The following is a 24,066-nucleotide window of genomic DNA, read 5'->3' as shown; positions in this document are numbered from 1 at the left end:
GATTCTTGGACATCTATTAAACCCGCTTCCTGGAGAATAGTCAGTCAATCAATACTGACTGATTATCGAGCCAAGCGCTAAACTTTGAGCTTGGTGTTCATTTAGTCATTAAGCAAATGTTTATGAGTTATTTTTTATGTAGCAAAGTATAATGGCACCTGAACTGGAGTTGATCACAGTTTGGTATAAGAAAATAAATACTACTGATAATTAGTTTTAACAGGATAAATGCAGAGATTCCGCTTCAGGAAAGAGAGATTGTTTATTTCTAGAGAGCTGAAGGAAATTCCAGAGTGTGTAGTATATGCATGAGTGTGTGTATTATATGCATGAGTGTGTGTGTGCACACACATGTGTGTATTTGAGGAAGAGGCAGAGAGGGCAGGCTGAGATGGACCTAAACTGGGCCTTTAAAATGATTAGGCAATGCTAGGTTACATAATAGAACACATTTCTAGGCAAGCAAATAACATGGAGTGATGAAAAGACATGACACATGGGGGGTGGGATGTGAGAAGTTCACTGTAACAAGAATTTAGGTGTGAGAGGAGCAATAGTGAAATGTAATGCTAGAAGCAGGATGAAAATTGTGAAAGGTTTTATATAGCATAATGTAGAGATAATTCCTTGCCTCTCCCAAATTTTCCTTCGCCTCTATTCCTTCTCCCATTTACAGAGTCCAAAGCCAGTATCTGCTGCGGCCAATCAGAATACTCCCTTTTAGAGAAACTGACCATAGTGAGGGGTCAAAGAACAGACAGAATTTAAGCCACACTACAGGAACAAATCCCAGTGATAATCCAAACACAGGCAAAGGACTGAGGGCAAGCACTTTTTAGACAGTTCCTAGAATTCTTCATACTGAATTTTGGTGGAAGGAAGAACAGGTGGAGGAAAAGAGTCTCCTTTCACCTCTCTGGTGGTAAGGTATAAAGATGTAAGCCCAATGCTCTCACGAGTTATGTTCCCTGCCACGATAAAAAAGTTTGTCTGCAGTAGGGTGAAGTTAGCACGTCAAGTGAAGAAGAGGCTGAAAACCAAGGGAGGTATTCCCACAGTGTTTTTTGGGGTCTTTTTCCCCCTTCAATTTGGGCATACCTGTTACAGTTCTTTTCAATTTTGTTTAAATAAACTTGCCAACACTTTCATACCCAAGCTAATTAAAAATTTTATTTCTGTTACAACAAAAACAGTAAGTTTGCATTTTATTTTATTTTTGCTTTTTTACCATATTAAATGTTTTTAAAGACTTCAAGTAATTTATGCTTATGTTCTAAATGCATTTAGTGATATTTTATGCTCTTTTGGGAGGTGAGATAGTGTTCAGGTATAAACCCGAAAGAGGCTTCCACTTCTGTGAATGGCAGACTGGCTAGTATAAATCAATCTGCCAATCAGTTTCCAATCTGAGGGCAACTACAAAATCCAGATAAAGTGTAATAAAAAATAATATATTTTAAGTATTTTCAGAGCTGAGAAGGAAGTGAAAAATTACCAGGTCAGGATACAGAGGAGGACAGGAATCCAGAAGGGTAAGCCTACCTTCTGAGGTGACTTTTCTGAGGAATCTGGAGCTAAGAAGCAATCTATGCACATATAGCCTAGCAGCACTAGGAAACATAGGATTGGAGTCCAGGGTCTACTATGGTGGGGTGGTAGGGAAATCTGTCTCCTTGGGTGGAGACATAAAAAGACTGAACCTTAAGAGCAGCACTGAACCAAAGTGAACATCCCTTCACTGGAATTGCAGCTTGGCTTCAAGCCATTATGACTGAACCAAGGTGTTCCAAGATTGCCAGTGCCACCAGTTGCCTGGCTGAAGCTAGCATTTTTCTTTCTCTGGAGAAAAATAACCACATACTAAAACTCAAATTATTTCTCCAATTAACAAAAATCCAATTTCAATATAGAATCCAAAATTAGGGTTCAAGGCAAAAAAAATCAATAGGAATGAAACCTTCCAAATATAACAAATAACAGAAACAGAACAATATGACTTTCAGACAGTAGAAAAATCTTTAAAGTGATTAGGCTTATTATGTTCACAGAGATAAAAAGATAAAGATAGTACATTTTTGACAGAGAAGTAGAATCCATAAAAAGTGACATGGAAATTCTAGAACCAGCAAATATGATAAATTAAGAACTCAATGGATGATTTTAAACACAAAATATCATCATTCACAAAACCCTTTAGGAAAATTGAAAATGAGTTAGAAAAAAATATGCAGAATGAAGCACAATGAGCTAAAAGACTGAAAATGTCAAAAAGAGGAAAAGGAACAGGGAACGTAGAGTCTAATGATTTATCATTTGGGGTAATTACAGTGAAACAAAAGAAAAGTAGAAAGAGATAAGTGCATTTTTGGAAACTATGGTTACTGCAAATTTTCCAAAATGTATTGAGGACATTAAGCTACCTTGCAAACTTGAAGGATGACTAATTTTTTTTTTTTTTTTTTTTTTTTGCGTTGGAGTCTCACTCTGTCACCCAGACTGGAGTGCAGTGACTGCTCCCGGCCACCGCAGCCTCGACCTGCTGGGCTCCGGTGATCCTTCTGCCTCAGCCTTCCGAGTAGCCGGAATTACAGGCGTGCGCTACCACGCCCAGCTGATTTTTTGATTTATTGTAGAGATGAGGTCTCGCTGCCCAGGCGGGTCTCGAACCCGCGGGCTCAGGCAATCCACTCACCTCAGCCTCCCAAAGACGCGGGATTACAGGCTGAGCCACCGAGGCCGGCAGGATGACTAATTTTTTAAAAAACTATGTCTGGGCAACTTCTTCGGGTCCCCTCCCACTGTGGGAGCCTTTCTGTCCTCTTAATAAATCCTGCTTTCTAAAACAAAACAACAACAAAAAACTATGTCTAAACATATCATGGTAAGCCTACAGACAATTAAGCTATAGCCTCGCCATGTTTCCTGGCTTAGGCCCTCTTCCCTGGCACGGGGAGATGAATCCATTCTCTCTCTCTCTCTAATTTACTTTTTAAATAAGCTATATTTTCTAATCTAAAAAAAAAATACATGCCAACCTACAGTTCTCTACCAAAATATAAAGTGAAATAAAATAAAATAAAAGTGAAATCAATATATTTCAAACAACTACAAACTAAAAGAATTCACCCACTCATACATAATGGAATATGACTTAATCATAAAAAAAAGAAATTCTATTATTTGCAGATAGAACATGGGTGCAACTGGAGGTCATTATGTTAAGTAAAACAAGCCAAGCACACGAAAGACAAATGTTGCCTGTTTTCCTCATATGTGAGAGCTACAAAAGTGAATCTCATGGCGACAGAGAGTAGGTTGGGATGATCAGAGGCCCGGGAAGGAACAGAGAAGTGAGAAATGAAGAGAGGTTGCTTAGCGGGTCAAATACACGGTTAGATTAAAGGAAAAAGACCCACTGTTTGTTAGGGTGACTACAGTTTACAATACTCTATTGCTCATTTCAAAATACCTAGAAGAAAATAATTTGAATGTTTCTAGCATGAAAAAAAAAATATGTATGGTGATACATATCCCAACTATACTGCTTTGGTCTTTACAAAGTATATTAACAAATATATCAAATTATCACACATACCTCCAAAGTATGTGCATCTATTAGGTATCAATACAAAAATTAAAATTTTTTAAATAAATAAATAAATAAAATTGCTTGAAGAGGTTAAAAAAAAGAAAACAACAAATGACGTGATTGATATAGATGAGTAAATATGGAAGTTTGGAAATATTAAAAAATAAAGAGCAACGAATATAACAAATGTGCTGATATCTAAATGAATTTTGATGCTATGAAATTGCACAAAAAATATTTTTTAAGTTTATATATATAACGAATTAAATACCCAACGACAATAGCATGTACCTAAAGACAAAAATAGAGTTAAGATATTCAAAGGTTATTGCATTATCAGGAACGAAAGAAGACTGTCAATTAATATTAAATTTTGATAAATAATGAATACATGTTGTAAGTTCAAGAATAACTTCCAAAAATGGTAGAAGAGTATACAACTTCCAATGTGATAGAAATAAAAAATAATTTATCAATCCAAGATGAGCAAGAAAAGACAGAAGGGCCACAGAAAAAAAGGTAGATATTTAAAGAATTTAAATGATAATATGAAAGGGACCCCAGGTTGGGCTCGGTGGCTCAGCCTGTAATCCTGCGCCTTGGGAGGCTGAGGTGAGTGAATTGCCTGAGCCTGCAGGTTCGAGACCCGCCTGGGCAACTTGGCGAGACCTCATCTCTACAATAAATCAAAAAAATTAGCCGGGCATGGTAGCGTGCGCCTGTAATTCCAGCTCCTTGGACGGCTGAGGCGGAAGGATCGCCGGAGCCCAGCGGGTCGAGGCTGTGGTGGCCAGGAGCGACCACTGCACTCCAGTCTGGGCGACTGAGTGAGACCCAACTCAAAAAAAAAAAGAAAAAGAAAAAGAAAAAGAAAAAAGAAAGGGACCCCAAAACCCAAAATTTATTTATAAAAATGTATTTATTTTCATATTTATAAACTTCAATTGCCTTCAAAGTACTCTGTTTGATGCAATACACCTATCGAGATGCCTTTTCCACTGTTCAAAACAATTTGTGAAATCGTTAATTTTGATACCTTTTAGTGCTTCTACCATTTTTTGCTTCACCTCTTCCACATCAGCAAAACATTTTCCTTTGAGGACTTTTTTTATCTGGAGAAACAAACTAAAAAAGCCACTCAGGGTGCGATGAGGTGAATAGGAAGGGTGGGGCATGAGAGTCAGGCCATTTTGGGGCGAAAACACCTGAGCACTCAGCGTAGTGTTGGCAGCTGCACTGTCAAACTGCCCGTCATGAAAAGGGCAAATGCACTGAAAGACTCTCCAAAAAAAAATTTACTAAAGCAAAGGTCCCTAACCCTGTCCTATTAGGAACTGGGCTCTGATTTAAAAAAAAAAAATAATCTAAGCAGAATTATTCTTGCTATATAATCACATGCTTTAATACATTTATTAGTTCTATTTCTATTTCTAATGTCATATTACTAACATTCCCTGAAAAAAATATTTTTATTGAATTGAGCAAGGTCTTATTATTTTACAATTTTCATAAAATTACCTGCAATTATTTGTACTATTTTATCTTGTAGTTGCAAATGTTTAAACTGCTGACACATTCAATGATTTTTTCCTGTAGGTGATATTTTAATTGTGAAAACACTCTAAAAACATAGCTAAAGTAATTAAATTCTGCTAAGTGGGTCATACTCTGAATTTTATTTTTATTAATTATCAAAATTTTATTTTTTAAAGCGGTTTTAGGCTTAGAGCAAAATTGAGCAGGAAGTCCAGAGAGTTGCCATATGCCATGTCTCTCTAAACACAAAACATGTCCGGCTGTCAACATCCTGTACCAGAGAGGTACATTTGTTACAATCAATGAACCTACACTGACACATCATGATCAACCAGTCCATAGTTTACATCAAGGTTCACTCTTGTATATTCTTCAGGTTTTGACATATAATGAAGATATACAACATTGTAGTAGGGTACAGGATAGCTTCACTGCTCAAGAAAGTCCTCTATGCCCTGTATATTTATCTCTCCCTACTCTGCAAGCCCTGCCAATCACTCATTTTACTGTCTCCATAGTTTTGCCTTTTTCAGACTGTCAGGTAGCTGGAATCATACAGTATGCATCCATTTTGAGATGAATTCTTTTATTTAGTAATGTGCATTTGAGCTTTCTGTGATGTCTTTTCCTGGCTTGATAGCTCATTTCTTTCTGGCAATGCATAATATTCCATCGCCTGAATACACCACAGTTTATTTATCTACTCACTTACTGAAGGACATCTTGGTTACTTCCAAGTTTTGAAAATTATAAGTGAAACTGCTATAAACATTCATGCGCAGGTTTTTGTGTGAACATAAGTTTTCAATTCATTTGGGTAAATACCAAGGAGCATGATTGCTGGATCTTATGATAAGAGTATCTTTAGTTTTGTAGGAAACTGCCAAGCTGTCTTCCAAAGTGGTTGTATAATTTTGCATTCCCAACAGCAGTGAATGAGATACCTGTTGCTCCATATGTTCACCCGTCAGTGTTCAGGATTCAGATCGTTCAAAAAGGTATGTAGTGGTATCTCATTGTTGTTTCATTTTGCAATTCCCTAAGGACATGTGATGTTTACCATCCTTTTATATGCTTACTTGCCATCTGTAGATCTTTTTTGGTGAAGTATATTTTCAGGTCTTTTGCCCATTTTAAAATTAGGTTATTAGCCTTTTTATTTTTGAGTTTTAAGGGTCCTTTATATATTTTGGATAACAGTCCTTCATCAGATTTATCTTTTGCAAATATTTTCTTCCCGCTTCTGACTTGCCCTCTCATTTTATTTAAGGCTATAGTCCATTTTCAGTTAATTTTCATAAGTGGACTAAAGTCTGTGCCTTAAGTTAATTTTTTTTGCACGTAGGTGTCCAGTGGTTTAGCACCATTTGTCAAAAAGATTGCCTTTGATCTATGGTATTGCCTTTGCTGCTTTGTCAAAGACCAAGTTGGCTACATTTATGTTAATTTCTGGGGATCTCTGGTCTGTTCCATTGATCTATTTATCTAGTCTTAGTAGAAAAGTTTGCAGTTTCTCACCAAGTAGCATGTTAACTGCAGGGTTTTTTTTTTTTTTGTAGATAGTCTTTATCAAGTTGATGATATCTCCCTCTATTCCCAGTTTACTACGAATTTTTATTAAGATTTTGTCAAATGCTTTTTCTGCATTTACTGACATGATTATGTGATTTTTCTCTTACACTGTTGTTGTGTTGAATTGCATTGATCAATTTTTGGATGTTGAGCCAGTCTTGTATCTCTGGGGTAAGTCCCATTTGGTTATGGTATATAATTGTGTTTATACATTAACTGGATTTGATTTGCAAGAATTTTGTTAGGAATTTTTTCCTCTATGCTCATGAGAGATATTGGTTTGTTGTTTTCTTTTTTTGTATGTCTCTGTTGGCTTTGGTATTTGGGTAATGTTGGCATAATAGAATGAGTTAGGAAGTATTCCTTCTGTTTTTATTATCTGAATGACATTGTTGAGAATTGGTATAATTTCTCCCTTAAATGTTTGGTGGAATTCACCAGGCCCCATCTGGGCCTGGAGCTTTCTGTTTAGAAAGTTGATTAATTATTGATTAAATAGTCTTATTCAGATTGTCTATTTCCTCTTGTGTGAGTTTTGGCAGATTGTCTCTTTGAATGAATTGGTCTATTTCATCTAGGTTATCAAATCTGTGGGCACAGAGCTGTTTATTAAAATCTTGCTATCTAAATATTTTCATAAGTATTGACTTTACCTCTTTTCAGCACAGTTTTTTTGACAACTATTTTCAGAAGACAGAATTTGCCAAATATACGCAAGGCATAGCAAGTTGCTGGCTTTGACAGCAAAGTCAAATATTTCCTCACCACCACTATGGATTAGAATGAGTTAGCTATTGCCAGCTCTTCATGTTTGAGTTCACTTCATTTTCAGTGAGCATCTTGCTTGTTGTCTTTTAAAGGGAAGTATTAATAGCAAGTGACTGGAAAGAGTTGATAAAAAAAGAAGGTGGATCATTGCTGGTCACCACACATGTGTCTCATTCACTTCTAGATGAGACCATGAAGAAGCTGAAATTACAAAGTAGAGGTCTACCAAGGCCTTCCCAGCATAATAGTGCAAATAAGAAAAAAGATGAAACGCCTCACACAAAGGTTAAACTAGATAGGATACCAAAACTATAGGTATAAACTGCATCTGTGCTAGGCAAACTAGGACAGAATAGCTACAATTCAGTACAATTCTAATAAAAATACCAACAGGTATGCCAGTGGTACCTAACAAACTAATTTTTCAAAGTATGAAAATGTCAAAAACATAGAAAAGACACTTTCAAAGAAGAACAAGGTGAGAGAACTTACTCTATTTGCAATTAAAACTTATAACACAGCTATAGTAATTAAAAGTATGTGGTACTGGTATAGGAATGAACAAATAGATAAATGGAATTAATGCAATGCTTAATATATGGATAGGTAAATTATGAGAAAGTTGACACTGTAGAGCTATGGGATAATTTTTTTTCAATAATTTGTATGATTACACTTGGACACTGAGAGAAAAGTAATATAACTATAAAATGTAAAACAGCAAAGCATCCCAAAGACAATAAAAAAGGATATAACATCAAGAACTAAGAAAAGGAAAAAAAAAAAAACCTTTTCAATAATTTAAAAAGCCCTAGGCATAAAATAGATGAGGGATAAGTTGAACTACACTAAAGAAGAATTTTGTTCATCAAAATTAACATTAAGTAAGGACGCAAATCAGAAAGCTGGAGAAAATATTTACAAACTACACAATCAATAATTCCCAGCAACTTAAAAAAAAAAAAGCCACATAGTAGAAAACAGGTCAAGCACCTTTAACAAGCATTTTGCAAAACAGAGGATAGTCAATTGTTAATAAGAAAAAATGCTCAATTTCATTAATCATCAGGGAAATCCTAAGAAAAACTACAATGAGATACCACTGGACACCCAGCAGATTGGCTAAAATGTAAAAGATTCCTAATCACAAATATTGGTAAAGATGTGAAGTAGTGGGAACTCTCTTTTACTGAAGGTGAGAACATAAATCAGTATCACTTTGGGAAACAGTTTGGCAATGTCTACTAATGCTGCAGATGAACAAAACTTAAGATGCAACAATTTTATTCCCAGATATGTCCCCATCAGAAATGCACATACATGCGCTCTAAAAGACATGCACAAGAATGTTTATAGAAGCATTACCCATAATTGTCCCAACTAGAAAACAACTCAAATTTCAAATATCCATCCACCATAATACAGATAGCTTAAATGTGGTCTATTCATACAAGAAAATGCTATACAGCATCAAAATTTTTTTTAAAATGACTTATTGTCACAACACCATGATGAACATTGCCAGAAAAAATGTGGAGTAAAAGTAGATGAGAATACTGCATGCTTTACATTAGTTGCATAAAGTGAAGATCAGAAAGAGGAACAGCTATAGAAAATGGGGATACATGATAATAGGCTCACTAGAAGCCCAAACCTCACCTTCACACAATCTACTGATGTAGCAAATCAGTACATGTTCTCCACAAATCTAAAATACAAAAGAGAAACACATTCATTTGTGGTAAATCGATGCTGTCAAAGATGCCAAGAAATTGTAATAGGGAAATGGAGAAATAAAATGTCTTTCCACAACACAAAAGTGAATAAACCAAAGTGATGCACCTGATTGCATTTAAGGAAGGAAGCAACTCAGTGGAGGCACAAAGGAAGCCTCCTGTGTGCTGGCAATGTTTTATTCTTGGTCTGATGGTGGTTACCAGGGTGCTTGCTTTAATCCATCATGAGGAGAATGTTTTTCTTTTGTGCTTTTTCTGTGTGTTGCTATATTTCAAAAAATGTTTAAAAGATAAGTCAACTCTGTAACAGCTCCTTGTTCAAAGAGCCTCTCACTTCGTTGCTTGAAATACACCAAGCTCAGCCTTATCTGCTGGCACCTTCTTCAAGGCTTATTGTGAAAATACTTAACGGCCGATTGGGTGGAGGTTTGGGTAAGGATTTCATGAAATTTCAAAGACTAAAAACAATCAATTGCTAAATAGTAAGCATGGTGCTGAGTAACAGTGTTCCATTCTGAAACACATTGGAACAGAACTTGATGAAGAAAATGGCAAGAAGTTCCATCAACTTCTCATATAAGAATATCTGCTTCTACTTATCTGGCATACTTGTTGCAATATGATGTTCTAACTAGAGTCTCAAAGATTCAGCAGATGATATTCTTTCACTTCAAGATGTTTAAAATTATGAGCCAATGGGATTTAAAGTCATATCATGGGATAATGGTTTGTGTGTAGATTATTAAAACTTTATTTCAGACAGATTTTTTTCACCAAAACTTTGGTGCTTGAAATGTTTTAAATTATTGCTTAAATTATTGACAACTAGCTTTAGTTAATTTCAGTAACAGAAAATTTTGTTCCAGGAAAAAATGTTATATATTCTGTGACTGTATTTAAAGGCCAAAGAGAAAATCTTAACTTTATAGCATTAATTTATTCTATGGAGAAAGAAAAAGTATGCATTAAGATCTATTAAAGCCGGGCTTGGTGGCTCAGCCTGTAATCCCGCGCCTTTGGGAGGCTGAGGTGAGTGGATTGCCTGAGCCCACGGGTTCGAGACCGCCTGGGCAGTGAGACCTCATCTCTACAATAAATCAAAAAATCAGCCGGGCGTGGTAGCGCATGCCTGTAATTCCAGCTACTTGGAAGGCTGAGGCGGAAGGATCGCCGGAGCCCAGCAGGTCGAGGATGCAGTGGCCGGGAGTGGCCACTGCACTCCAGTCTGGGCGACAGAGTGAGACTCCAACTCAAAAAAAAAAGATCTATTATAAATGATTATATTATACAATTACTAGAAACAAAGATGTAGTATCTAAAACTTTGTTGACATTGTATGCTACTAGTCATCAACAAATAAAGATATGCAGAAAATATTAGATGATAAAACTCATTTATTAATTTTAAATCTTGCCTCATTCACAAGTATAACACTATGAAAAAAATGAGGGCATTTGTAAATTTTTATAGTGATTTTCGGGAAAATATATTCAATAGAGTTGGACTAGAAAAGTGAGAGTAATACTCTACTGACTAAAACGAGGTCTAAGGATTTGGCAATTAAGATATAGAGGTGCTCTTAGAATGTATTAATTTGGGGGCCATAGCAGACGGAGACGTCAGGAAAAAATTGAGTGGGAATCAAGGCAGTGAAGACAGTCATTTGTTCCCAAAGATCTATTCTCAACCCTTTTTCTTTAGTATAAAACCTCTTAATTTAGCTGGATATGTGGCTGTCTAATAAGACTATATTTCTCACCCTTCCTTGCAGTTATGTGTGTCCCTGTGTCCAAATTTTGACCAACAGAATGTAATGTCTATGACTTGTGTGCAGTTCACATCCTTTTCTCCCCTTCCCACTTTTAGAAAAGCAGCCATGCTGAGTTCCGAGAGAGGCAATTTTAAACCATGAGGCAGAAGTCGGATGTTAAGGCTGGCAAAACAATGAGATAAAAGGAGTCTGAGTCCTTGCCCCTGGAATGGTAATATCTGCTGTTGAATGCTTGCTCAAACTGTTGCCTAAGACAGAAATAAACTCTATCTATAAGCCACTGCCATTTTGGTCTTTTTTCAGAAGCTGGAACTTATCCTAACACTGTAAGCACTGAAGAAAGAAGAACGAGAGGCAGATCGTTTTTTTAGGAAGAGAAAGACTGACACATCTCAGAAGCTGGAACTTGTCCTAACACTGTAAGAACTGATAAAGAAAGAAGAATTAGAGAAAGTTTTTTTTTTTTTTTTAGGAAGAGAGAGACTGATACATCTTCATAGGCTGAGACTTCAGTGGAAAAAACAGAGTTCTTCATTATACAATTGGAAGGAAAACCAAAGATGCAGTTCAAGAATCTATAGCAAAAGAAGCTTGATCAGTGGAAACTGCAAAGGAATACAAAAGCACTTTTTTGATTTATGGACTGGCTCTATATTTTGTTTGGCTATATAGTTATATACATTTATCGAAACCCGCTGAATAGTATCCTTACTATGAACTCATTTTATTGTATATAAAATGTATCTCAATGAAGTTGACTAAGAAAAAAGTCAACACAAAAAATTACAAAATTTCTGAAAACAGAGGAACATCAACAGCTTAATACAATGAATGGTGACCTGCTTCAAGATAAATCATTATAAAATTTTTAGATTATCAGGTACAGAGACTCAAAACTTTTTTAAAAAATGAACAAGCACAAAAAAATAGATTATAGACAAAAGATCCAAAATCAGCATGGTATTAGACTTCTGCATAGCAATGTGGGAATGTCAGAAGAAACACATTCTAATGCCATGAGGTGATACTTTCAAAATTCTGTAAAAAATTTCATCCCAGTCAAGCTGTTAATTGATTATGAAGATAGAATATAAACACTTTCAGAAATGCCAGAACTCAAAAGCTTTACTTCCCAAGCATCAATTTGTTGGAAAATAGTGGAGAATGTGTTCCTCCAATGAAGGCATAAACCAAAAAATGAGAAACACAACAGGGAACCAAGAATTACAGGAAGGGGAAGGGCAAAGAAACCCCTCGAATGATGGTGAGGGGAATTCACAGGAGCAACTAGTTCAGATTAGAGCGGGGGTAAATACTCCAGGAAAGCCATCTCTAAGGGAGCAAAGGAGAGAAAAGGTAACTGATGGTTTACACAAAGTGTCCTGACATACTGGGGGGAAAAAAAAAAACTAAACTAAAAAATACGGCAGTTACTAATGACAAGAAAAATGGAAATATTTATACCAAAAGGAATGAAATTATAATATATTGGGTAGCTCTGTAAACACACTGATTTCATCAAGGATTGTGATTATAATTTTATGGGTATATTAGAAGAAGAGTTTGTGTGCGGGAAGATTTGAGAACTAAATACTCTTCTTCCATGAAGAGAAGTTAATGGATGATGCTTAAAATTAAAATCAGTCCATTGTGGAAGAGACCATTACCTCCACATCACCCATAAGGAAACTGGTGAAATAATAAAGTAGGTCTGTTATTAAGAACAACAACAACAAAAATAAATAGCTAAAACAATTGACAGTACTTGCCTCAGATAAGTGGGAACAAGGATCTTAGAGGGGTGTTATATCTTGAATTGCATTTTAACTGTTTTTGTTGTGTCTTGAATTACATTTTAACTATGTGTTTGTATTAATTTTTTTAAGAAATCAAGACAGTTTAAAAGTGAAGTTCATGATGAAGAGTTTAAAACACCCTGTGTGTACGTACAATACCTGACACCAACGTTTTCGGGTTTTTTTTTGTTTGTTTGTTTTTTGTAATGCGGAAGATAGAGGACCCGAAAGAAGACACTAAAAAAAGTAGAAAGATCAGCAATGATGACTTAAGAGGATGAGAATCAATATTCAGCTACATCACAATTTTGCCTAAAGCCTGCCCAGTTGTGTATGGAGAAATAGAAGCTGTCACCCAGGATGGTTGATGATTTGCTGATAACCCTGTGTGAGATCAGTAAATCCACAAACACCTAGTTAGAGAGAGGGAGTGCAGTGTAGGTAAAAGGGCATGATTATTGAAGTGAATGGATCTGAATTCTAAATTCCTCTTTCCTTTATCAGCATAGTCACCTGAAGCAAATTATTTCACCAATTTTCTTGTGGGTGATGTGGAGGTAATGATATCTTCCACACTGGATCAATGTGAAAATCAGATAAGATAGTAAACATAAAGCCAAACTCATGGCCTTGCCCAAAGCAGGTGCTAATAAATGTTACTTTTCTCCTGTCCTTCTACCCTTCCTTGGTTTCCACCATTCGTAACAAGTTTTTAGTTGATTTCAAGACCTAAATAAAGTCGATTGACAGTCAATTGGCTATGTGCATGCAAATTCCCTCCTCTCTTTTACTCTTATTTCCCTTTTCCTCCCCTCCTATCCAATCCTAAACTGGGTTCAATCCTAAATTGCCAAATGCCACAAAATTTCAAACAAGTTACAATTAATTTCTTATAAAGTAACTCACTGCTTCTCTTCACCATCCCCTCTACAAAATGGTGTTTTCTGGGTTAGTTTCCCTAAGTAGCATCTGCCCTCACTACAAAGTTATAAAGTCGAATTGGCTCAGATTAGCAGAAAAAAATACATAAAATCAGTTAGGAAACTGAGACCATAAAAGGCAATGGTCTCTTACCTCTCTGCTCTACACAGTTCCTTGCAAATACAATGATAATTAAAGACATAAACTCAATGGATTTGATTCTATAAACTCTATGGATCTAATTCTACTATGTTGGAATGTGATCATTTCAAAGGAATGTCAAAGGTCTTGCTTAATTACATTTTTCCAGTTTCCTATTCCACACCCTTTGGAATTTTTTAAAGTTCTTATTTTCAAAGTTGGACTTCCCTCTCCCCCAATAGCTTCTCCAACTTAACATTACAAAGGAGAAAACAAAGTCAGGCTTACAGTTTCATTTATATTTGAAATCCAGTTGTTCATTAAAGTCAATAAATATTTCTGAGGACATTTCAGAAGAACTGTGTTCGGTAATGAGGTGGAGAAGGAGTGAGTAAGGTAGAGACCCGTCTTCAAAATAACGTTCCAAAGCACAAAGTAATACAAATATCCAAGTAAGTACAAAACACAGAGAATCAATCCCTGTGCCACCATCAAGGCAGATGACCTCATATAGCTTTCAGAAAGAGATCACACATAATTAGGATTCCTGAATCTAGCATATGCAACAGCCACCTTCGGATGTATTGTTCTGTTCAATTCTCACAGCTACTATATGTAGGATAAAAAGTTACACATTTGATCTAGAATTCAGGTTTTCTGTCTTCTCATTCACTACATTAAAGCATGATTTCAGCAGCTAATGCTCTTCAAAAAACAACAATAAAAACCCTCCTATGAATGCTTTTATCATTGCTGCATGGCATCAATTTTCCTGGTTAGAAAGATACTTATGAAAATCATCTCGCCTGGTGGTCCAGCTCAGTAGGTGAGCGCCATTATCTCCACAGTTGTTCCATTCTTGTCATTCTATTTTCTAAACTTTCATTTACAGGGAATAGTAGATTAACAGTTTCTGTCCTCAGTGAATGTTCTTTGTGTTCTGGGGCACACAATGATTTCAGTAACCACACACTCTTTCAGACTTGGCCCAAGCCTAAGTAAAAGAAGACTCTTACACATCTATTTTTAATATCTGCTTTGAAAATTACTTGAGAAGCATAGCTAACTTTGTATGTCCTATAGGTTAAATGCTTTAAGGCACATGAATGAATGAGAGTTAAAAAAAAAAAAAACTTTGCCTTACATTTTCTATAATTAACTAGCAAGAGGCTATGGTTAAGTAACAAGACTTAAAAAGATTCAACGAAAGTTAATGAGTGGCACAGTTAATCACGAGTATAAAAAATTGGAATCTGTGACCACATACTGTAGATGACAAACTCACTTTCATTTGATTTTTCTCATTTGTGTACGTTATCCCTTTTAATGTCCACATGAAGGTCATGGAAGCTTCCAACTACTCTAATTTATCTGCTATTTTACTTGTACTCTTAATAACTTCTTCAGTTTCTGTTGGTTTTCAAAGTCAGACATGCTATCAGCTAGATCGTTAATATCACTCTTTACATATTAACAGTGATTATAATGTACAGAATATTTGATTGATCATTAATTCTGAAATGCAAGGTACAGATAAAATAAGTACTGAAGGTTAGAGGCAAACCTAAGTCATAATCCTAGGGAGGGCTTAAATTTATCAATAGGAGAATAAAAATATATCAGCAGTGATAACATAAACTTCACTGAGCCAATTAGCATAAGCAGCTGTTGTCTCTATTCTACAGGAGAAGAGAACAAGAAAAAGTGATCTTAAATGTAGCCTAAAGAATTTTAGCCATGCACTCTATGGGTGCCTGATGCTGAGTTCTTAAAATGGATACACATAAGACGTGGTAGAATTTGAAAATGATTATAATCTCAGTACTAGGTAATATTTGAAAATCTTTCCACTTGCAATATTGTATCATCTGTGATAGTTAAACAATGTGGGCTTCTTAATTAAGCAATTTTTTCAGAGTTGAAAAACACTGTAAAACACAACTGAATCTTCTTTTCATGCTTTGTTAGATCTTAAGAATGGTTATTTAAATCAGAAATATTTCTACCCCTTTCAGCTATAGTGCTGCTGACTAGGAAACGGTGAGGCATGACTTTCCTCCAGCTTAAGTTACACCTATTGGAACTATTTTCCTCAAAACAGATGGTCCATCTGAAGCTATTAGTGACAGAGGATGGGAGACCCCGAATTTGAGATCCAGCCCGAGAGGCCACATGGGTTCTTGACTTTGCACCGTAAAGAATTCAAGAGTGAGCCACCAAGGTAGAGTGAAGCCAAGTTTATTAACAGAGAAGAGGAGCAAAAAGAAGACAACGCTATAGGCAGAGCAGCCCTCGAACCTCACTGGGGTTCGGTTGGAAAATGAAAACAGGTTTATTGAAGTAACAGAGAGCAGGCTGCTCTATAGGAAGAACAGCAACTGCTTATTGCTGGGATTTTATTTTTATCGTTATCACTTGGACTATATGCTAAGCAAAGGGTGGAATATTCATGAGTTTCCTGGGAAAGAAGTGAAGATTTCCAAGAATTGGGTTCCCTCCCAGTTTGTTACCATAAATGGACAGGGCTGGAACTGTCATGGCACTAGAGGGTGTGTTATTTAGCATGCTAATGTATTATAATGAGCATATAATAAGGGGCAAGGTCAGGCAGTGAGCAAATTAGTTGCCGTCTTGGATCTGGATGGTTTTTACTTAACTGCATCCTGTTTTTCTTTGTGGGGGCTCAGAAACCAGGCTATTCATCAGAGATCCATTTCCTAGATACCTTGGATTCAGGTTTGTCCATGTAACCAGTTCCCATCGAAGGAATATGAAAAGGGATTGTCACCTCTATGCTAAGGCTTTTAAGAAGCAGTTAGACCTGAGGTAGAGAACTCAGAGGCATCAGAGGATGGTGGAATCAAAACGTAGAAAAAGCCAAAGTTCCCTGAATGACTCTATGGAGAAAAACTGCCCAGTAATCAGAAATAGCCACACTGAACTCTTAAAGAAGTGAGAAATTTTAAATGTGGTGTTTATTTATTGGAGCAGCTAGAGTAATCCTGTAACTCAAAGTTCAAAAGAAGAGTAAAAGCAGGGCTCGATGGCTCAGCCTGTAATCCCAGCGCTTTGGGAGGCTGAGGTGAGTGGATTGCCTGAGACGCGGGTTCAAGACCTGCCTGGGCAACTTGGCAAGACCTCATCTCTACAATAAAATCAAAAAAACTAGCTGGGCGTGGTAGCACATACCTGTAGTTCCAGATACTTTGATGGCTGAGGCGGAAGGATTGCCAGAGCCCAGCAGGTCGAGGCTGCGGTGGCTGACAGCGTGCCACTGCACTCCAGTCTGGGTGACAGAGTGAGACTCCAACTCAAAAAAAAAAAAAAAAGTAAAAGAAAATTTGATATATGGATTTAAAAAAAACTCTTGACTATGGGAATGTCCAATAAATTGTTATAATCTTAAAATACATAAACTTGTCTTATCATGGAAAGGTTTTAAACATTGAAGGGTATCTCATTGGTCCAAAACATTTAACAAACGTTAACAGTTACCTTTTAGTAAGGATTAAAAAGTTATTGGAACAAGTTGGGAGTTTCTTTTTGAAATAAAATATCAGGATAGATGAGAAATTTAATTTAGCAACAGAGAAATTGAAAGACATAAAAACACAGATGGAGGTGAGGGTGACTAAAAAGTACAAAGGATAATGGGTGTTTCTCTAGACCAGAAGTCGTCAGGCAAGTTATTTCATCTCCATTGCCTTTTCCTTGAAATGTTTAATATGTCTCTTGTTTATCTGTTAAAAAGTCAAGACAGATGAAAAGATGTGACAGTTCTTTAAAAATTGTCAGTACTAAAAAAAGTAAATCAACATCATCGCTAATAAATGAGAATAATCAGAACAGATCTATATATTGAAGGATAGTAAAATTAATTTTTACTTATCTTTCAGATTAGATTAGAAAGTTCAAGGAAATGTATCGTTACACATTTTATATAAGTATAGGAAATAGAGTCTAGAAGTGAAGCAGGAGGTGAGAGTTAAAAGTGGGTAGTATATTTTAAGATTAGCAAAGTTGACTTTTTAATGCAAAGAATGCATATTTGTTTAAAGAATAAAAATAATTAGATTTTTATCACTACAAGGAGTAGGTCTTTTTAAAAATGACTTAATTGTGTGTTTTTGAAATCTACCCAAGCTGCTTAAATAAATATGTTAATATTTTTAAATAGATCATTTATTTTTCATAAAGAAAAAGTAATAGGTTTATATTAGTTTATAAGCTGAAAGACCATTTTAATTGTGTTTTGACCGCTTTCTAAGAATTTCTACAGCAACTGTCACTATCATTTTCAAATTTTCAGACAAATCTATTGAAAAATTTAGAAAATGTTCCAGTAAGTGAAAATGTTCAATCTGATAAAAATTAAGAGTGAAAAATATGGGAAGAAAGTAAACAAAATATATTTTTTAATATTTTTGTTTATCTAAACTAATCCCCTTGGGAAAGCATGTCTAGAAATCCCACAAGGAGAACAAAGGACTGAAATGTATTAGAGAAATGACTTGGTTCCATGTGTTCTTTGAGATAATTAGTGTAGCTTGATTTACCCAAGGAATGCCGAGCACCGAACTCTCCGGCCTGATGACTCGAATTGTCTCATTGAAGGATGTGCCTGGACCTCTTAACAGCTTCAATTTAGACTTGAAGAGGAAGGGCAGGAGAGGCCTGTGCCTCAGAAGACTTTAACCCAGCATCACCTTGTAGATTGTCCTTACTCATCACCATCTATTCCATCCATGCCAAGACTTTGAAGGTAGCAGGCTGAGCCATGCCCCACACTGCCCAGAAGTCTCTACTTCCACCCCATACTATGTGCCTGGCTTGCTGCCCCTTGATCTCTCTGCCATCTCTGTCCCCCACTGAGGCCAGACCCATTTTCAGTCATGTTTTATATTCCACCAAGGTCTCACCCAATCCTGGGCCAAGACTAGATTGTTGCTATCCAACACTGGTACTGCAGCATATAAAAATGAGGCCTTATAAGGAGCAAAGGTGGGATACTAGAATACTTCTCATACATCAGAATGCCAAAATCAAGTTTATCTCGCTTTTACCAGCCTAGGCAACACAGTGAGAACTTGTCTGTACAAAATATTAAAAAGTGGTGATGTGTGCCTGTAATCCCAGCTACTAGGGAGGCTGAGGCAGGAGGATTGCTCGAGCCCAGGAATGGAAGGCAGCAATGAGCCATGATCATGCCACTGATGCCAGCCTGGGCAACAGAGTCAGACTCCGACTTAAAAAAAAAAGTTTATCTCACTGAAACGAAGAAAAACAACAAATAACAGTAGCAATAATCCATTTATACTTTAATGTATAATTAGAAAAATTATGTTTTAGGAATTTCTATAATTTAAAAAAAGCATTAATAAAGCATTTCAATAAATGATGAAAAACAAAATTCTGAGAGCAAATACTTTTACAAGAAAACTCTTTTTAAAAAACAGAAAATATAAATGAGATAACTGAAGTAAGAAATTAAGTTTTACTTTTTCCAGTCAAAATCCTTATGCAGTCATCCATTGCTTCACAACAAAATATGTGCTCAGAAACGTGCCGTTAGGCATTTTTGTCACTGTGAAAACATCCTAGGGTATACTTACATAGATCTAGAAGGTGGAGTCTACTATACACCTATGCTACACAGAATAGCATGTTGTTCCCAGGCTACAAACTTGTACAGAATGCTACTGTACTGAGTACTGTAGCCAAGTGTAACACAATTAAACATTTCTTTATCTAAACATAGAAAGCATACAGTAAAAATAAGGCTTTATAATCTTATGGGATCATCATATGCAGTTCGTCACTGATCAAAATGGCATTATGCGGCACATGACTGTGTTTTATATACTTTTTGTCTCAGAAATGTTACCTCTGGGAACTTATTCTACAGTAATAATGAATGGCGTATCAAAGATTGAGCTACTAGGTTATTCATTACAGTTTTGTTTACTAAGGCAACAAATAAGAATGAAATCAAAGGGCCAGTTAAACAATTATGATACAGTTGAATACTATATGCCATTCCAAATATTTCTATTAACTACATAGAATGATATTAATATTTTGGAAAACTAAATTGATAAAGGAACACTAAAAACAGCTAATTTGATATTTAGAGTACTTATTTTGCTTAATAAATGCATTGATATATATGAGTATGTGTGTTCCCCTCTTATCCATGGGGAACACATTTCAAGACCCACAGTGGATGCTTGAAACCGTGGATAGCACTGAACTTTATATATACTATGTTTCCTCTACAGACATGTCTATGATGAAGCTTCATTTATAAATTAGGCACAGTAAGAGATTAACAATAACTTACCATAAACTAGAACAAGTATAACAACAGACTATAATAAAATTTACATGAATGTGATATCTATCGCTCTCTAAAAATATCTGGCTGTGTACACTGTCGCTGCAACTAACTAAAACTGCAAAAACAAAATCACAAATAAGGAAGAAATACTACATATATATGTAAATGGAAAACAGACATCAAAATATTAACATCCAGGGAGAAGATAGATGATTTTTATATAGCCAACACATAATCCCTTATTATTCTGGAAGAAACACATTCTACTTTTGCAATGAAAGAGGAAAAATGTGAATATAATTTCAAATCAGTTTAATAAAATTTATAAAGCTATTTACAAGAAATACATATAGGGAAAATGATTTTTAAAAGTTTAAAAGTACAAAGATGAGAAAGAGTTTAGAGGCAAATTAAAATAAAAAGTAATTGGAGATAACACCATCACTTTCACAAAAATAAAGCTCATGTATTTAACATATTATATATATATATAACTATATATATATAAAACAATATTATACAGTCATTGTAATCAGGTTTTTTTCTCTATGGTCTATCATATTAATGAAGATCTTATGATACAATATTAAGCAAAAAAATCAGAACACCAAATAATATGCATATTACAAGTCCAATTAACAAAATATGTAATAGATATTTTATTATATTAAACTAATACATGAAATGAGCATATAATAAAGTTTGATATGATTATATTATGCATAATACATGTTACATTAAGAAAAAAGACTGGAAGAAATAAAGCATAATATTTGTAATGATTTCCCTGGATGATTTGCTGTGATTTTAAAAAAATGTTTATGGCATATTTTCGTATACAAATGCATTGTTTTAAAAATAAAGTCAAATATATAAAAATATAAAATATAAATCAGTTATTGAAATGAATCATTTTCTGTCATATAAAAGACATACATTTTGAAGAGGAAAGTAATGAAAAGGTAACTCAAAAAGTTAGGCTTCTCTTCTGTTTCTTTAAAGTGGATTCATTAATGTCATTGCTCAGAACCTAGAAACACAGAGAATGGTCAATGCTTTTAACAAGAACAACAAAAATCGATCACATGAATTTTCTTTTTCTAACATATTTGAAGTTGTTCTGAGATTCATCTCTTGAAAATTAAAATGTTTAACATGAGTTTGTCATTCTGCGTGTGTGTATAAGTGTGTGTATGTGTGTGTGTGTTCTGTGTGTGTACTCTCCTATCTGTTAAACACCTACCATTTATTAAGGTCCAATTACATCACCAGAACAAAAGGGTAAAGACAAGTACAATCTATCGACCTTTTAACTTGCTAACATTCCTTCAGGAGGACTAATAACCCTTAATATTCACTTGCTCAATAAACAAGCCATTTTATATGAATGAAAGGTTAACACAGCCCAAGACTTTTTTTCATACTGTTCTGCCAGATTTTAATGGCTGCTGAAGTTGCTATAAATCACACACAAAATGCCCATCCATATGTTCAAACATGGACTTTCTAAATAAAGGAAATCACTGAACATGACATGTATTTGTCAACATCTGTCTTCCTTAGCCTGGATCAATCATTGTGGTCTGGCATTTGAAAGCCTAAACTCTGGGGCAATGCTGACCATACTGACAGCATAACAGATTCAGAACCATGATCAGATGGGCTCATCAATAAGGTTAACAGTCGCAAATATCTGTCGGGATGGGGAAACACCTCTTATCAACAGGGTGCCTGAATGAAACGTAATTGTACACCTAACCCTTAACTGTACCCCACAAAATCATAATAAAAAATATTGATTAAAAAAAAAAGGTTTACTCCCTAAGCAGTATGGCAGGGGATAGCTTTCAGAATCAGTGTGCCTACACAACGGTAGCCCTCCTTTTCAACCTCTGTTGTGTTTGTCCAACTTCATGTTTTAGCTTTTTCTTGTTTCCTGATTTGTATTCCAGTTTGTTTCCCTAGAGTCTTGACCCAGTGGGCCAGACCCTGATATCTGTATACTTGGAGTCTGCTTCCAAGATCGGGTACCTCTTGATAATGTCAGAATCTGACTCTATAAAGTGAAGATCACCAACCCTAATAACTGTAATGCATTGTATTGGCATATTTGAACATGGCAACCTCCCAAACATTAGAGATGTTAGGAATGATTTTTTTTCTTCCCAGGCAATCTTAAAAAGCATGCTAGCTAACGAAACTACTTGAAATTAATGTTCTGCTATTAGAATGTGTGCAGATGGACAATAATGTTACAACTGCACAAATGTGTGGTGCCCAACATTTTCTAATCAACACGTGTATGCCTCTTTGCATTTTCATGATAAGTTGACTTTTAGAGTAGCAGATTACCCTCTGATCTGAGTGAATCTTTGAGGGAGAGCTCCTTCCATCAAGCCTGGGAGACTCTTCTAAAACAAAAAGGAAGTTTTTATTTCTGGGTAACAAGTGATCAGATGCAAACCAAACTAAAGCATGAGCTTTTTTGAAAAATCCATGTAAATTTCGGTCCAGAGATAAGATTCTCTCAAGGAAAAAAGCATATTAAGGTGCAAACCCGTATGTGCCAATGAGAGCTACCAAGTGAAGTTGAATCTGTGGAATGTTAGGCCCTATGCTATTACAAATATTAATCCATAGTTTCTCTCACAGACTTTAGGTAGTATGTGCTTTTCAAAAGAGAGTGCCCTGGGGATAGCCCCCCTGTGACCCAATCCTCACCACTATACAACATGTTCATGTAATAAATATGCATTTGTACCCCTGAATCTAAAATAAAAATTTTAAAAAGAAGAGAGTGCCCCATTCAAAAAAAAAGATGCTAGGAATGCAGGTTCTGGAGTCAAACTACTGATATCTAGTCCTGTCTCAACTGCTTACAAATTTCATGAAGAGGAATGAGTCACAACTTCTCTAAGCCTATGTCTCCATCTGAGAAAATATCTCTAGGGAATTATTTTGAGAATTAAATGAGATTCCATAAAGAAGCCTGACATATGGTCGGCATTTGGTAAGTGGATCTGGAAGCAGTACATCTGAGGATAATAGATGACTGGGTAGAGATGTTGAGTATAGGAATACAATTCAGGAAGTAATTGCAATTATTATGATTCAATGTTAAATCTTGGTCTTATAAAAAGCTAGAAAGTAAGAAGAGGTTGGTTCAGTAACAAAGAAAAGCCCAGAACCCGATGGTTTCCCTACTGAATCTATCAAACAGTTGAAGGAAAACTAAATCCAATTCTTCCTAAATTCTTCCAAAGAAATTAAGGGAAAGGAATATTTCAAAACTCATTTTATGAGGCCAGCATTACCTTTATATCAAGCCAGAAGAGACTACAATAAAAGAAAACTGTAGGCTAATATCACTGATAAACATAGGTGCAAAAATCCTCAACAAAAAACTAGCAAACTGAATTCAACAGCATGATCAAGTGGGATTCACCTCAGGGATGTAAGAATGATACAACAAACATAAATTGACAAATGTGATACATCACATTATTTGGACAAAGGACAAAAACCATATGATCATTTCAATGAATACATAAAAAGTATTTTATAAAATCCAACCTCCATTCATAATAAAAACAAGCAACTTAATTATTGAAGGAATATACCTCAATACAGTAACAGCCATATATACAAAGCCACAGTTAATATCATACTCATGGGGGATAAGTTGAAAGCTTTTACTCTGAGATCCAGACAAGAAAAAGATGCCCACATTTGCCAGTTCCATTCAGTATAAGACTAGAGACCCTAGTCAGAGTAGTTAAGCAAGAGAAAGAAATAAAAGACATCCAAATTGAAAAGGAAGAATTTAAATTGTTCCTGTTCTTCAGATGGCATGCTCTTATATATAGAAAACTGTGAAGACTCCCCAAACAGTTACAACT

The sequence above is a fragment of the Carlito syrichta genome, unplaced genomic scaffold (genome assembly GCF_000164805.1).
Source record: "Carlito syrichta isolate Samal-C Ts95f unplaced genomic scaffold, Tarsius_syrichta-2.0.1 Scaffold304734, whole genome shotgun sequence".
In the NCBI taxonomy this organism is placed as follows: Eukaryota; Metazoa; Chordata; class Mammalia; order Primates; family Tarsiidae; genus Carlito; species Carlito syrichta.
This window is presented reverse-complemented; position numbering follows the sequence as displayed.